General features: G+C 40.2%; 1 protein-coding gene across 1 annotated transcript in view; it reads left to right on the top strand.

Moving 5' to 3' along the window:
- The window catches only part of LOC119412175 (solute carrier family 41 member 3-like), a 143,142-nt gene that overhangs the window by 121,150 nt on the left and 8,170 nt on the right, over positions 1–13,822 (top strand). The window lies entirely within an intron of this gene.

Here is a 13,822-nt window from a genome sequence, read left to right on the forward strand (position 1 = left end):
GGATGAAGAGTGGAGACCAACGTCAGGATTGCAGGTCGCCTCCAGCGAAGGTTGTCTCCAGCGACGTCCAGCCTGTGCCGTTCTGGTTCAATGTGTCATGCAATTATGTGGTTTAAGGTGGGCTTATGAAGGGGATTTTACATAAGGCCTTAAACTATATGCACCTGGTGTGTAAGCTATTATGGTTGGGAACAGCTACAACTACCAGTTAAGGGGTGGAACATGCTGAAAAGGGTAACTACAGGGGTTTATACCTATAGAAAAGGGTTCCAAACTATTTTTCCATTTCTAACTTGGTTTAAGTTAGCTTTACATGGTAAAATATAGTTTGGTTCAAATGTCTGTTGTCTTTTAGACGAACGACTTGAGATTGGGTGTTTGGTTTCCCCATAAATGTTTTGGAAGTCTATGGCGAGACTTATCAAAAAGAATTAGCTATCCCCCCGAATAGAATTGTTCGAGTAGGTTCGGCTTAAGCGTTGTGAGATCAATGTAGATTATGGTACTTAAAGTAGCAATAATATACATTGACTCCGCAAAGATTGCAATTTAATGAATGAACTGCATGTTGGCATGGTCAAAGGCCTCTTAGTCTCTAACTTAACTACACAACAAAATTCATTCTTGCCTGGGGTGTTCAGAAACAATACCAAAACCAATTAAACGATGTCTCAACATCGACAAAAACAGTGACTAAGCAACCAGTTAAACAACGTTTCAACATTGACAAAAGCAGTGATTAAGCAACTAGGAAACAACGTTTCGGTGCGCCACTCACTCTGAATGTCAGATTTGATCATGTTATCGCGTCTGGTAGCATTATCCTAACTGGCGTCACCCCCCTTCGGTCATGGGAGACCGCGAACACGGGTGAGGACGTCGCTCCATGAGCTAAAGTTAGGCTGTCCTTGAGTAGTTTTAACTGTTTGCGCAGCTGAAAGAGGACTTTTAGGTCTGGATCGGAATCCAGTTTGACTTTCGATGGAGTGTATTTGTCTGGGTCAGTCAGATACAGTATCATCGATTTAATTGCAGGATCATCCAACTTCTGAAGTTTGATGATTTCTGGGTCAGTTGAAAATGACTTTTCATATTTTAAAAGAACTTGGCGAAGTTTGTCTCTTTCTTCATCAGATGTCAGAGTGTCGGCTTGAGCGACCACCTGTTCAATCTGTGATGAGACTGTTAAGGGTTCTCGCTCCTTGGGGAGCTCCAACAAATCCTTTTCTGAGTCGTCAGACCTGTCTATGGGTAAGACACCATAGGTTTGTGGTCCTTGGTCGACGTCATTGGTTGAGAAAAGAGCGATGGCCTGTGATGGTTTCGTGAAACATACTGGCCCAGCTTCTTGACTCGGTACCAGGTTATCTGGGAGTCCTCCCAGAACTGGAATGCCTAGTTCAAAATCATGAAAATCTGTTTCTGAGTTTTCAGTTTGCGATGACTCATCATCGTTTGTGTGTGAGTTTATCCCCCCTTCGTCCGATGAGGGGTTGTTGGAGGCAATAACAGCAATGTCTTGGTGTGTTTCACCGACATCTGTAATGTTGTCATTCGCGCCTTCAGAGTTAGTAGCGATCACATCACTACACTGTGCTCCTGGTTGGGTTCCCATTTCAGCGTGTATCAAAGTGTCTAAAAACCTTTGTATTTCCTCTGTCTCTTCCGAGCTCAGAGGTGTAGGGCCTTTTTTCTGGAACTTTTGTGATTTTTTCGCCTCGGGACGTTTCGTCCGAGGTGGGAGAGGGTTAGGTACGTCTTTTGGGGGTTCCTCTTCGGATTTCCCCTGATAATATGGGTCCTCTCGGTTCCCATATTCTTGCGTCCTACGCATGTCCCATATACGATAATCACGTTCATCCTCTGAAAGAGGAGCCTTTTTGTCCCAGCGTGCACCTTCATTACGTGGTTTGTTAGTTTGAACAGACTGTTTTCTCTCAACTTTCTTAGGAAGAGGCGGCGAGGCGCGTCGTCCTTCTAGTTCAAGAGGGAGGGGTTTAACCTTTACACTAGGAAACACTTCTATGGGCGTCTTAGCATGAGAACGTGCCTCGAGCACATTCACAGCACACTGTTTAATCTCATTTATGGATTTTTCTCTGAAATTTGCCATAATTTGTACTGACATGCGTATGTCAGTGTGGAGATTTTTGCTGAAAACAAATTTAAAATTTTCTTCTTCCTCCATTCCGGTTTCATTTCTGTAACCAAAATAAGCTTGGAAGATTCTTTTGTAATAGATCTTTGGATGTTCATTCTTGCCCTGCGTGACCTTGTCAGCGGCTGGGAAACCAGCAGGTCCCGTGCAGGAGTCGTACTCTCTGATCAAAGCTTCACACAGAAGGTTGTAATCCTTTCTCGTTGCATCAGGTAGACGCTCGATGAAGGCATACACCTCTCTGTCTGAAGTGAGCCGTATCAGACTGATCTTATCCTCAACCGTAGCATTAGGATAAGATCTCAATCTGAACTCCAGATCTCTGAGGTACGCTTTTGTTCCAGATGAGCCCATCGGTCCAGGTACAAAGCGTTGTACATATTTTGAGAGTTTTAGCAGAACATCCATTGAAAGAGGAAGTTTCCGTGCACTCTGTTGCATGTTTTGTGGAGGAGACCTGTTCAGGTCTGTTCCTGCCACTTTAGGTGAGGGTGGATTACGAGCAGGAGGTGCAACAACATCTTTCTGAGGTGTTTGTGGGTGACCTGGACTCTGTCCACGGTCTTCTCTGAGTTCCGGACAAACTCGCCCCACGTCAGAACTTTTATTTGTTGCCGCTCTTAGTTTTTCTTCACATGTTTTTAAACGTTCCTGTGATGTATGATAATCACTTTCTAAACGCATATGTAGCTGTTGTAAATTGTGTTTATCTATCCTGCGTTCTTCCAGCTTTTTGTTAAGCACATCTATTTTGCTATTCAGCGAATCAATTTCTGCATTTGCATTTTGCTGTGATTGAAACATCTGTTCAGAATGTTCAAATGTTCAGTTTTTCGTTGAGGAACATTATTCTGAAAATTTTCCGCTAATTTCTATTAATTAACAGTTCCAGACTAGTCAAACCTCTGCCAATCTTTAGTTCTAAGTGATTTAGTTTGTCTCAAATGATCTGTTGACATCCATATATCTCTTATGTGAACTGAAACTTATTGTGTTAGAGGAGTTTGTGTTCTTAAACCATCCTAGTAGCTTTGCTGTCGGATAGCTGTTCCATTTTTTTTCCAATGTGTTGCTGCTGTCAAATTCAAAACGTTTTTTATTAAAATATTGGCCAAATTCTTAATATAAACATTTGATATGTTGAATATGTTTAATTGTGAACAAAATATGGGTTAATGAGTTTTGCAAATCAGCGCTTTCCATTTTTATTTACATTTTACACAATGTCCCAACTTTATTCCAGCATTTAGCTTTGTAAGAACATACCTGATGAGCTGTTTATTTTGTATGAACATGTTTCTGACCTGAAGCAGAGCTGCAGACAAGTAGCAGACAGTGAAGGTTGGTGTGATGTCAGTATGGCCCCCTTGCAAAATCTGCACTGTGTAGAGGAAGAGGAGGTGGCCTGGAACTACAAGGGAGGCCAGAACTCTGGCTGATTTGGAGTTCACATCTGGATAAACATAAAAAAAGAAGCAACAATTTCTTGTTCCCTTTCAGCACGACATTTTTTTAATTAATGACACTACAAAGTTTTAGTTGCATCTTTGGTTTTGCCAGTTAGCATCCTAAAGTGTATGAATACATTTGACTATACCTGTAAATGGTAAATGGACTGTACTTATATAGCACCTTTCTATCTTGTCAAGACACTCAAATCACTTTACACTACAATCTGTGTCATTTACCCATTCATACAGCACTCTACTATCCATCCATCCATCCATTATCTTTACCCGCTTATTCCATTTTGGGTCACGGGGGTCGCTGGTGCCCATGTCACAAACAACCATTCACTCTCTCACTCACACCTAGGGACAATTTAGAGTTACCAATCAGCCTAACATGCATGTTTTTGGTCTGTGGGAGGAAACCGGAGCACCCGGAGAAAACCCACGCATGCACGGAGAGAACATGCAAACTCCACCCAGAAAGGCCCCTGGACCGAGGTTTGAACCAAGGACCTGCTCGCTGAGAGGCAGCAGCTCTACCAGTTGCGCCACCGTGCTGCCCGCACTCTACTAGATCTCTACAAAAATAATCAAAATCTGAGATTAATCAGAGTTTTATCACATTCATACACTGATGGGACACACATTGGAGGCAATGAGGGGTTCAGTGTCTTGCCCAAGGACACTTTGGCATATGACTGCAGGTGAACATGATCCTCCAACTCTTGCATTGGACACCAATTGCTCTAACCACTCAGCCACAGCCGCCCCTACCTGTGAAACAAAAAAATAATCTACCAGATGAAAACAGAGTGTTTGATTTGCCCGAGTATGAACATTTTGCAGGCAAAAAGAGGCTTTGCAGCTTTATTTAATTTTATTTATTTATTTGTGACTTTTTGCCCTTTAAATATTTAGCATTTGTTTAACCGCAGGCCTGATAAAGCCAACACATTTCTTGTTTTGTTTCAATAACTTTATTAGTTAATTTAAATACATTCCAGCATTTGAGGTCTGCAGCACCTAAAAAAACTAGAGTCACAACTTTATTTTATTCCCTTTTAATGTTGATGTTTTGGTATTGACAATATTGAGTGATGAAATATTTTAGATGCTATTTTAGTTTACATTAAGTATATTTTAAAGACTTCAATAGTATGGGGCCATTGCTGTTAAATGTTTAACTTTCTCCACACATTCTGTAATAGAGACCTGTAGCTTCATGTACACAGGGTATGCACGCACAAAAATGTGGCGAACGATTGAGACGTATCAGTGAAATGACCATTGAAATATGTGCAGTCCAACACCAGCTGTGTGGCTCGTGCACCCAAGTTTCTACAGGTATGTATGGTTACCTGACACCTGTGAAGATTCTCCTCTTTTCATGTTTAGACATGACTTTTGACTGTGCAAAGAGGAGAATCACAGACGTTGGCCTCATGTAATAATTACTGTATTTTCATATTATTACCAGTTTGACCAGGATACTTCATTACTGTTACTTACCCAGAAATTGGGTAAGTAACTAATACACATCTGAGTGTTGCCAAAGGACCAATAAATGTGAGTATGCCACATTTTGTGCATATTTGCTCTTTACAGATGAGGCCCCAGGCCTTTACCTGATTCTAAAATTATTCTAATCTCACTTCAAGTTACTTTGTACAAAAACACACAAGAGATTCCACCATGCAATCATTTATTAAACAAAAACAAAATCATTGTGTGGAAAAACAAAGTCCACCCCATGAAACACGCAAAGCTTCATTTCTTCACAGCTCTCTTAAAGTCACGCCACCGAATTTTAAATGGATTGAAATCTGACTATAATGCTTTTTAAAACTGTTCTGTTGCAGATGAGTTGCTGTGTTTTGGATAATTCTTCTGTCACATCATGACCCAGTTCGATTCAAGTTCCAGCTGTGGGACAGTTCATGTTCCAGCTGTGGGCCATCTCAAGTTCCAGCTGTGGGCCATCTCAAGTTCCAGCTGTGGGCCAGCTCATGTTCCAGCTGTGGGAAAGTTCCAGTTCCAGCTGTGGGCCAGCTCCAGTTCCAGCTGTGGGTCAGCTCCAGTTCCAGCTGTGGGTCTGCTCAAGTTCCAGCTGTGGGACAGCTTGTGCTTCAGGTGTGGGACAGCTTTATTTGACCCACAGCTGGAAGTTAAGTTCCAGGGTCAAATCAAGTTCCAGCTGTGGGACAGCTTGTGTTCCAGCTGTGGGACAGCTTGTGATTCAGCTGTGGGTAAAATCAAGTTCCAGCTTTGGGACAGCTTAAATTTCAGCTGTGGATCAATTCAAGTTCCAGCTGTGGGACAGATCAAGTTCCAGCTGTGGTACAGCTTGTGTACCAGGTGTGGGACAGCTCAAGTTCCAGGTGTGGGACAACTTAAGTTCCAGCTTTGGGGCAGCTTAAGTTCCAGCTGTGGGTCAATTCATGTTTCAGCTGTGGGCCAGTTCAAGTTTCAGCTGTGGGCCAGTTCAAGTTTCAGCTGTGGGCCTGCTCCAGTTCCAGCTGTGGCCAGTTCAATTTCCAGTTGTTGGCCAGTTCAAATTCCAGTTGTGGGCCAGTTCCAGCTGTGGGCAAGTTCCAGGTGTGGGACAGCTTGTGTTCCAGGTGTGGGACAGTTCAAGTTCCAGGTGTGGGTCAAATCAAGTTCCAGCTGTGGGACAGATCAAGTTCAAGGACAGTTTCACCATGATGATGATGATGATGATGATGATGATGATGATGATGATGATGATGAGTTAAACAATACATCTACTCAGCAGCACATGGCTCATACTGAGGCTCTCAAATCTATTGGAAGCAGCAAGGCTTGAGCTTTTAAGACTGAGTTTGTTGTGGCTTATTGGACTGATGAAGTCATTTTGATGAAAGATGACATGTTTCAACATAAAGAAACCGTCCATAGGACCTGACTTTACTTTTTTGAAAATTTTACCTGGATTATTGAACATGAACTTTGAAGTCTTGACTTACTTTTATTTTACATACAGTTTTTCTATTAATGCTTATTTTTTGTTTAATAGATAATGATATGGTGGGATTTGTTACACTTGAGTAGAGGTTAGAGTAGTTTTATAATCGGATTAAGATCAGTTTAGTTTCAATATGTCCTGACATGTTAAACTTTGGAAATTACAGAGGGTGGACTTCTTTTTCACATCACTGCAACTCCTTATAACGTGTCTTCACATTGTAGTGCCTGACAAATATTTCCTATAGTAGTTCTATCAGTTAAATGGTATTTTTTATTCAGTTCAAATGTGTTGTAAAGCACAAAGGTCAAGTTTAGGCCTTAGACACTCAATATTTGATGATTATGTATGTTGACTCGTCTGAAATAATAGTGTTTTTCACCCTAAAATCACTCTTGCAGAACAACAATTTTTAAACTGTATTGTAGAGCTAAAATGTGAGGATAAATTATATTTATTCATATAAAACGATATATTGCTGCACAAAATATTTGTTAAAATCAATATTTATGTTAAAATCAAAGTCAAAACAAAATTATAAGTAAATGCCTTTCTCTTCTGAACATTGCATAGATATCTGATATAATTGTCTCCAACTCCCACAACCCCTGAGTTCTTTTTTCCACCCTGAACGCAGTTCTACAACTCAGTGAAACTTCACCTCTGGAAGCCTCAACTGAACAGTATGAGAACTTCCAACAATTTTCAGTCAGATCCTCCAGACATTTTTTTTTTTTCTGAAACATTTCACCTTCCATTTGTAAGGCTTCATCAGTCAAGGAAACACACAACACAAAACTGATTCTTCCCCCAAACAGCTTACTCCAAAGTGGAACAAACCAGTTATGTTGGTGCTAAGATGGTGTCTTTGGCATGCCCCCTCCTTTGGTGCCAGCCCTCTTCCTCGTCTACAGTCATGTCAAACTGGTTCAAAACCAAAAATGTGAGAACTTCCTCCGTTTCTTCTTAGAAAAAGTTGTGAACACACAAGCACTCATTTCTCCACCAGCTCACGATCGTTCCATCCCATCTCAATGTGCAGCTGTATTTGACCATTTTGAACCAATCTCTCTATCTTCTCTAGAGCAGGTCATGTGCAACATAAAGCCATCTGGTTCCCCCTTTGATGTGGTCCCCCCTTGACTACTAAAGGAGGTTTTTCCTACTCTGGGTCCTTCTATTCTTGCTATTGTGCATAGCAGTTTATTTTCAGGTGTGGTGCCAAAAACTTTTAAACATGCTGCTGTCCAGCCTGTTCTGAAAAAACCCAACCTCGACCCCTCAGTCATGTCCAACTTCCGGCCTTTCTCCAGATTCCCATTCACCTCCAAACTACTGGAAAAAATAGTTGAGTCTCAGTTGAAGTGCTTCTTAGAGGATCATGCTATCCTAGAGTTATTCCAATCTGGCTTCAAATCTCTCCACAGCACTGAAACTGCTCTACTGAAGGTTTTTAACGACATTTTCCTAGCCACCGATGCAGATGATTCTGTGCTGCTTGTCCTATTGGACCTTACATCTGCTTTTGACACCATCAACCATGGGATCCTCATTTCTAGGCTAGAGCAGTGGGTGGGCATCACAGAGTCAGCCCTCAATTGGTTTAGGTCCTACCTCTCTGACAGAACCTTTTGTGTCAGTATCAAAGATTTCAGTTCAGCATCGGCAGCGCTTCAGTGGGGGGTACCGCAGGGGTCCATCCTTGGTCCCCTTCTCTTTTCTTTATATCTGCTGCCACTAGGTGCTATTTTCTGCAATCACAACATTCCCTTTCATTTCTATGCCGATGACTGTCAAATTTACTTCCCCCTGAGGCACAGAGGCACACGTTCTATTCAACCTCTTCTTGACTGCCTGGCTGATATCTGGGACAGGATGGCTTTAAACTTCTTAAGTTTCAACAAGAAGAAGTGTGAAATCATCTTGTTCCATCCCAATGGCACATAAATGAACCACTGCATTGACCTTTTCTCTCTAGCTCTGTTAGAGAAACAAAGAGTCACCAATTTGGGAGTGATAATGGGCCCCTCCCTGAAACTTAACAGTCATGTAAACGTGATTGTTAAATCCTGTTTTTTCAGCTGAGGCGGCTGTCTAAGCTGAAGCCCATACTGTCCAAAAATAATCTTGAGACAGTGAGCCATACATTCATAACATCCAGGCTCGATTACTGCAATGCACTGCTGTTTGGAATCAATCAGTCCTCCATTGCACGTCTACAACTGGTCCAAAATGCTGCAGCCTGATTTTTAACTGGTACAGGCCATAGAGAGCACATTACTCCAGTTTTGGCTTCCCTGCAATGGCTACCCATTCACCTTCGAATCCAATTCAAAATACTCATGTATGTTTTTAAATCACTGAACAGTTCTGCCCCATCCTATTTCACTGATCTTCTACAGCCATTTGTCCCACCACACTCTCTGAGGTCAGCAGACCAGATGTTCCTTTCATTTCCAGAAACTCATCGCAAGGTCAGAGATGACAGGGCTTTCTCTGTTGCAGGTCCAAGACTGTGGAATGAGTTACCGCTGCGTGTCAGGCAGGCTCCCACACTCACAGTCTTTAAGTCTCGCCTGAAAACCCATTTTTATTCCATTGCCTTGTAGTGAACTAGACCTCCTACATCAATCTGTCTCTGAATACCTTCAGGGGACAGGAACTGTTATTTCATTGATTTGAATCCAGAACACAAATGATCTCATCAAGAGACTATTTAATTGTATCCTGAATTAATCAATTGAAAGAACGCTCTTCTTTTTTTATATCATCATTACTATTTTACAATATCTTGATAATCAAAAGTGTGTTCAGTTCATACCATTTCTAATGTTGAAGTAAACCACTCATTTAAATCAACTGTGAAACAGTATTAATGATTTTTAAACCTCATTAGACTTAGATCATACAAGTTAAATGTCTATTTACAAAGCAATTGTGCATTTTACACTTCTGTCTGAATGAGGAGTGGAGTTTTAATGTCTGTCAGAAGTCAGAGAACAAGTTATGAGAACGAAGTGCTTTTTTTTTTTTTTTTTTTTTAATTTTTATTTATCAGGAGAATATATAATTGACATTACATACATTATACAAAATTTACATGACTTCTCCAATTTTTTCTTTTTTTCCTTCCCCCTTTTCCCCCCTCCCTCCCCTCTTCCCCTCCCTCCCCTTCCCCCCTTAACCAAAAACAAGACAAAATAAGGAAAGAAAAAAAAAGGAGAGAAAAAAAAAAGAGAGAGAGGGGGAGGAGGAACGAACAGGAGGGACCCAACCAACCAAAAGGAAAACAGTATTTCAGTCTTTCATTTATCCTCTAAAAACAAGTCACATGGTAATGTGATGAGTCAATCATATCAGTCTATACGCTATGAAGGTAAAGATTTTACATATGACACAAAGGGTGTCCACTTGTGGGTAAATTTTTCTGAACTACCTTTCACTGTTAGTAAAATTTTTTCCATCTTCAAGTATGATCTTATAGTATTAAGCCATTGTGATGTGGATGGTGGTGTGGGAGATTTCCAGGCGAGCAAAATACAACGTCTGGCAAGGAGAGAGCAAAAGGCCAAGACCTCCCCCTGCTGGCGGGATAGATTAAGTGTGGTCCCAGGAACTCCAAAAATAGCAATAAGTGGATCACTTTGAAACTGAATCTTAAAAACTCCTGAGAGTATGGAGAAAAAATATTTCCAAAACCCTTGCAGTTTTGGGCAGAAAAAGAACATATGACTTAAGTTGCAAGGTGAAGTCTGACATCTATCACACTGGTCTGGTATTGAGGGGAACATTTTAGATAAACGTGTTTTTGAGAAGTGTACTCTATTTATTACTTTAAATTGTATTAACTGTAGTCTGGCACATGGTGTACTCTGACGTATGCTGAGAATAACTTTATCCCACCATGAATCTGATAGTTTAACACCCAGTTCACGTTCCCCTGCAGTTCTAGTTTTACCCAATGAGTCGGCCTCTATTGCCATAAGTTTTCCATAAATAATTGAAAGAGGAGATTTCAAATTGGGGCTCAAAACTAAGAGTTCAACCCATGGTGGGTCAGTAGGCAAAGTTAGAAAATTTTGAAACTGCGATGAAACGCAATGCCTAATTTGGAAGTAAAGAAACAAATGTGAAGTGGGTAGATTAAATTTAGAAGACAATTCTGAAAAACTAAGAAATAAACCATCTTCGTACAGGTCTCTCATTGTTCTAATACCTTTCTCATACCAAATTCTATAGGCAGCATTATTAGATGCTGGAGAAAAAATGTGATTCTTTAGTAACGGCATTTTATTAGAGGGTGATACAAATTTAAAGTGGGACCTAAATTGTGACCAGATCCTGAGTGTTGAGAGCACTATAGGATTTGTAGTAACTGAGGATAATTTAATTGGTAATGATGAATAAATAATTGAAGCGGGCGAAAAAGATGCAGAAATCGACTGAATTTCAAGTTTACACCAAATCAGATCAGGTGAATTTAACCAATAAGTCAGTTTATGGATATGTGAGGACCAGTAATACATTGTAAAATTAGGTAGAGAAAGACCCCCGTTTGTGGTGAACTGTTGTAATAAAGAAAGTCTCATTCTGGGGGCCTTTCCGTTCCATAAAAAAGATGAGACCATCTGATCCAGGGACCTGAAGAACTGTTTGGGCAAGAACAGAGGGATATTTTGATATAAAAACAAAAGTCTAGGTAGCACATTCATTTTGATAATATTAATCCTACCAATCAATGAAAGAGGGAGAGAGTTCCATCTCTGTAAATCTGATGCAATTTGGGAAACTAGTGAGGCATAATTCTGAGAAAACATTGAGGGCAAAGTACGTGTAATATTAATTCCTAAGTACCTAAATCCCGAGGGACTGAGCCTAAAAGGGATATCAGAAGGCTTAAGCTTTAAAGCTAATGAATTCACTGGATAGCATTCACTTTTAAGTGAGTTAATTTTATAGCCAGAATATGATCCAAATTTTTCTAGAATATTTAAAATTGGGGGAAGACTCCGTAAAGGGTCAGAGACATACAGGAGAAGGTCATCTGCATATAAGGACAATTTAAGCTCGACACCAGAGCGGACGATTCCATGAAAAGAAGAAAGGGATCTTAGAGCAACGGATAGGGGTTCAATGGCTAACGCAAACAAGAGGGGAGAAAGAGGGCAACCCTGTCTAGCACCACGTCCCACCGTAAAATAATCAGATTGGACGGAATTACTGAGAATACATGCTTGAGGGGATGTATAAAGTAGCTTGATCCAAGACACAAACCTCTCTCCAAAACCAAACCCATTAAGAACAGCAAAGAGATATTCCCATTCCACTCGATCAAAGGCTTTCTCGGCATCAAGAGAAATTATCACTTCAGGAGATTTAGAGGAATGAGTTGAAAAAATTGTATTCAACAGTGTACGAGTATTAAAAAACAACTGGCGACCTTTAATGAATCCATTCTGTTCTTGTGAAATAATCCGAGGGAGAACTGTCTCAAGCCGAGTCGCGAGTACTTTAGACAAAATCTTAAAATCCACATTCAAAAGTGAAAGAGGTCTATAGGACTCGCAGGCAGTAGGATCCTTATCCTTCTTTAACAGGAGAGAAATTGAGGCCTGAGTCAAGGTGGGAGGCAACAAGCCCTGCCCAAATGACTCATTATAAACCTCAAGAAGAAGAGGGGCTATTTTATCTTTAAATTTTTTGAAAAATTCGGCAGAGAAACCATCTGAGCCAGGTGTTTTACCACTTTGCATATCCTTAATTGACGCAAATATTTCTTCTAATTTAATGGGAGCTTCAAGTTGGTCAGAAAGCAATTTGTCTATCCTAGGTATGTCAATATCCTGAAGAAAGGCACATAGCTCATTTGAGTCTGCTTGTAGTTCAGACTTATACAAATTGCAGTAGAATTTTTTAAAAGTATCATTAATAGAGACAGGATCTGAAACAAGATTGCCCGACCGATCGTTGATTTGTGATATTATGTGAGAGCCGGCTTTTCGTTTCAATTGATGTGCCAGAAGTCTACTTGGTTTTTCCCCATGTTCATAATAAGTGGCTCGAGATCGTATCAAGAGTCGCTCTGCATCAGATGTAGTTAAAAGATCAAGTTCCATCTGAAGATCCTGTCGCTGTTTCAGCAAATCATGTGACGGATTAACGGCATTTTGCCTATCAATATTCTGAATTTTTGTTGATATTTCTGATATCTTAGTGCGTAGATTTTTATTAATATTAGCTGAAAAAGAAATAATCTGACCACGAAGATAAGCTTTTAATGTTTCCCATAGTAGTGAGGGAGAAATTGTATCGCTCTTATTGAACCTTAGAAAATCATCAATTGATGATAAGATGAATTTATTAAATGGCTCATCTGATAACAGGAGAGTATTAAATCTCCAACGAGGACTAGAATTGGGTTTGTTTATAAAATTTATATCAATGCTTAGAGGAGAATGGTCTGAAATAACAATCGGATAGTATTCAGAAGACGTGACTCTCTGCATTAAAGAGCTATCAACAAAAAAATAATCTATACGGGAATAGGATTGGTGTATTTGAGAGTAAAAAGAATAGGTCCTTGTTAGTGGATTCCGTGTCCTCCATGGATCTACATATCCATTTTGGGACACAAAATCCAAAATAGATTTAGACATATTAGACTGTGTATAGGACCGAGATGAGGAGCGATCTAATGATGGATTCATTACACAATTCAGGTCTCCAGCTAGAATTAACAAATGAGTATCAAGATATGGAAGTGTGCTAACTAGATTGTTTATAAAATCTGGTTTATCAAAGTTTGGTGCATAAATGTTTACTAATAAAACAGGAGTGTGGAACAAGGAGCCTGCAATTATAAGAAATCTGCCATTTATATCCTTCATTATTCTTGATGCTGTAAAATGAATATTCTTATTAAATATTATGGCAACTCCTCTAGCTTTTGAGTTAAAGCTCGAATGATAAATCTCCCCAATCCATGGATATTTGAGCCTGACTTGATTTGAATTTTGCAAATGTGTTTCCTGTAGGAATATTATGTCTGGGTTCAGGCGTTTCATATGAGAAAATATTTTAGACCGTTTCACTGGATTGTTCAGACCTTTAACATTCCAACTTAGGAATCTAACAGCAGGTGTTGAGGAAACCTTTAAATCACCAGACATGTGACTTGACAGGGATCAAAAATATTGCCATCCCTCCCAATCTCTCCCCCCCCCCCCCCCC

Source organism: Nematolebias whitei, chromosome 7, assembly GCF_014905685.2.
Source record: "Nematolebias whitei isolate Nwh7 chromosome 7, NemWhi1, whole genome shotgun sequence".
In the NCBI taxonomy this organism is placed as follows: Eukaryota; Metazoa; Chordata; class Actinopteri; order Cyprinodontiformes; family Rivulidae; genus Nematolebias; species Nematolebias whitei.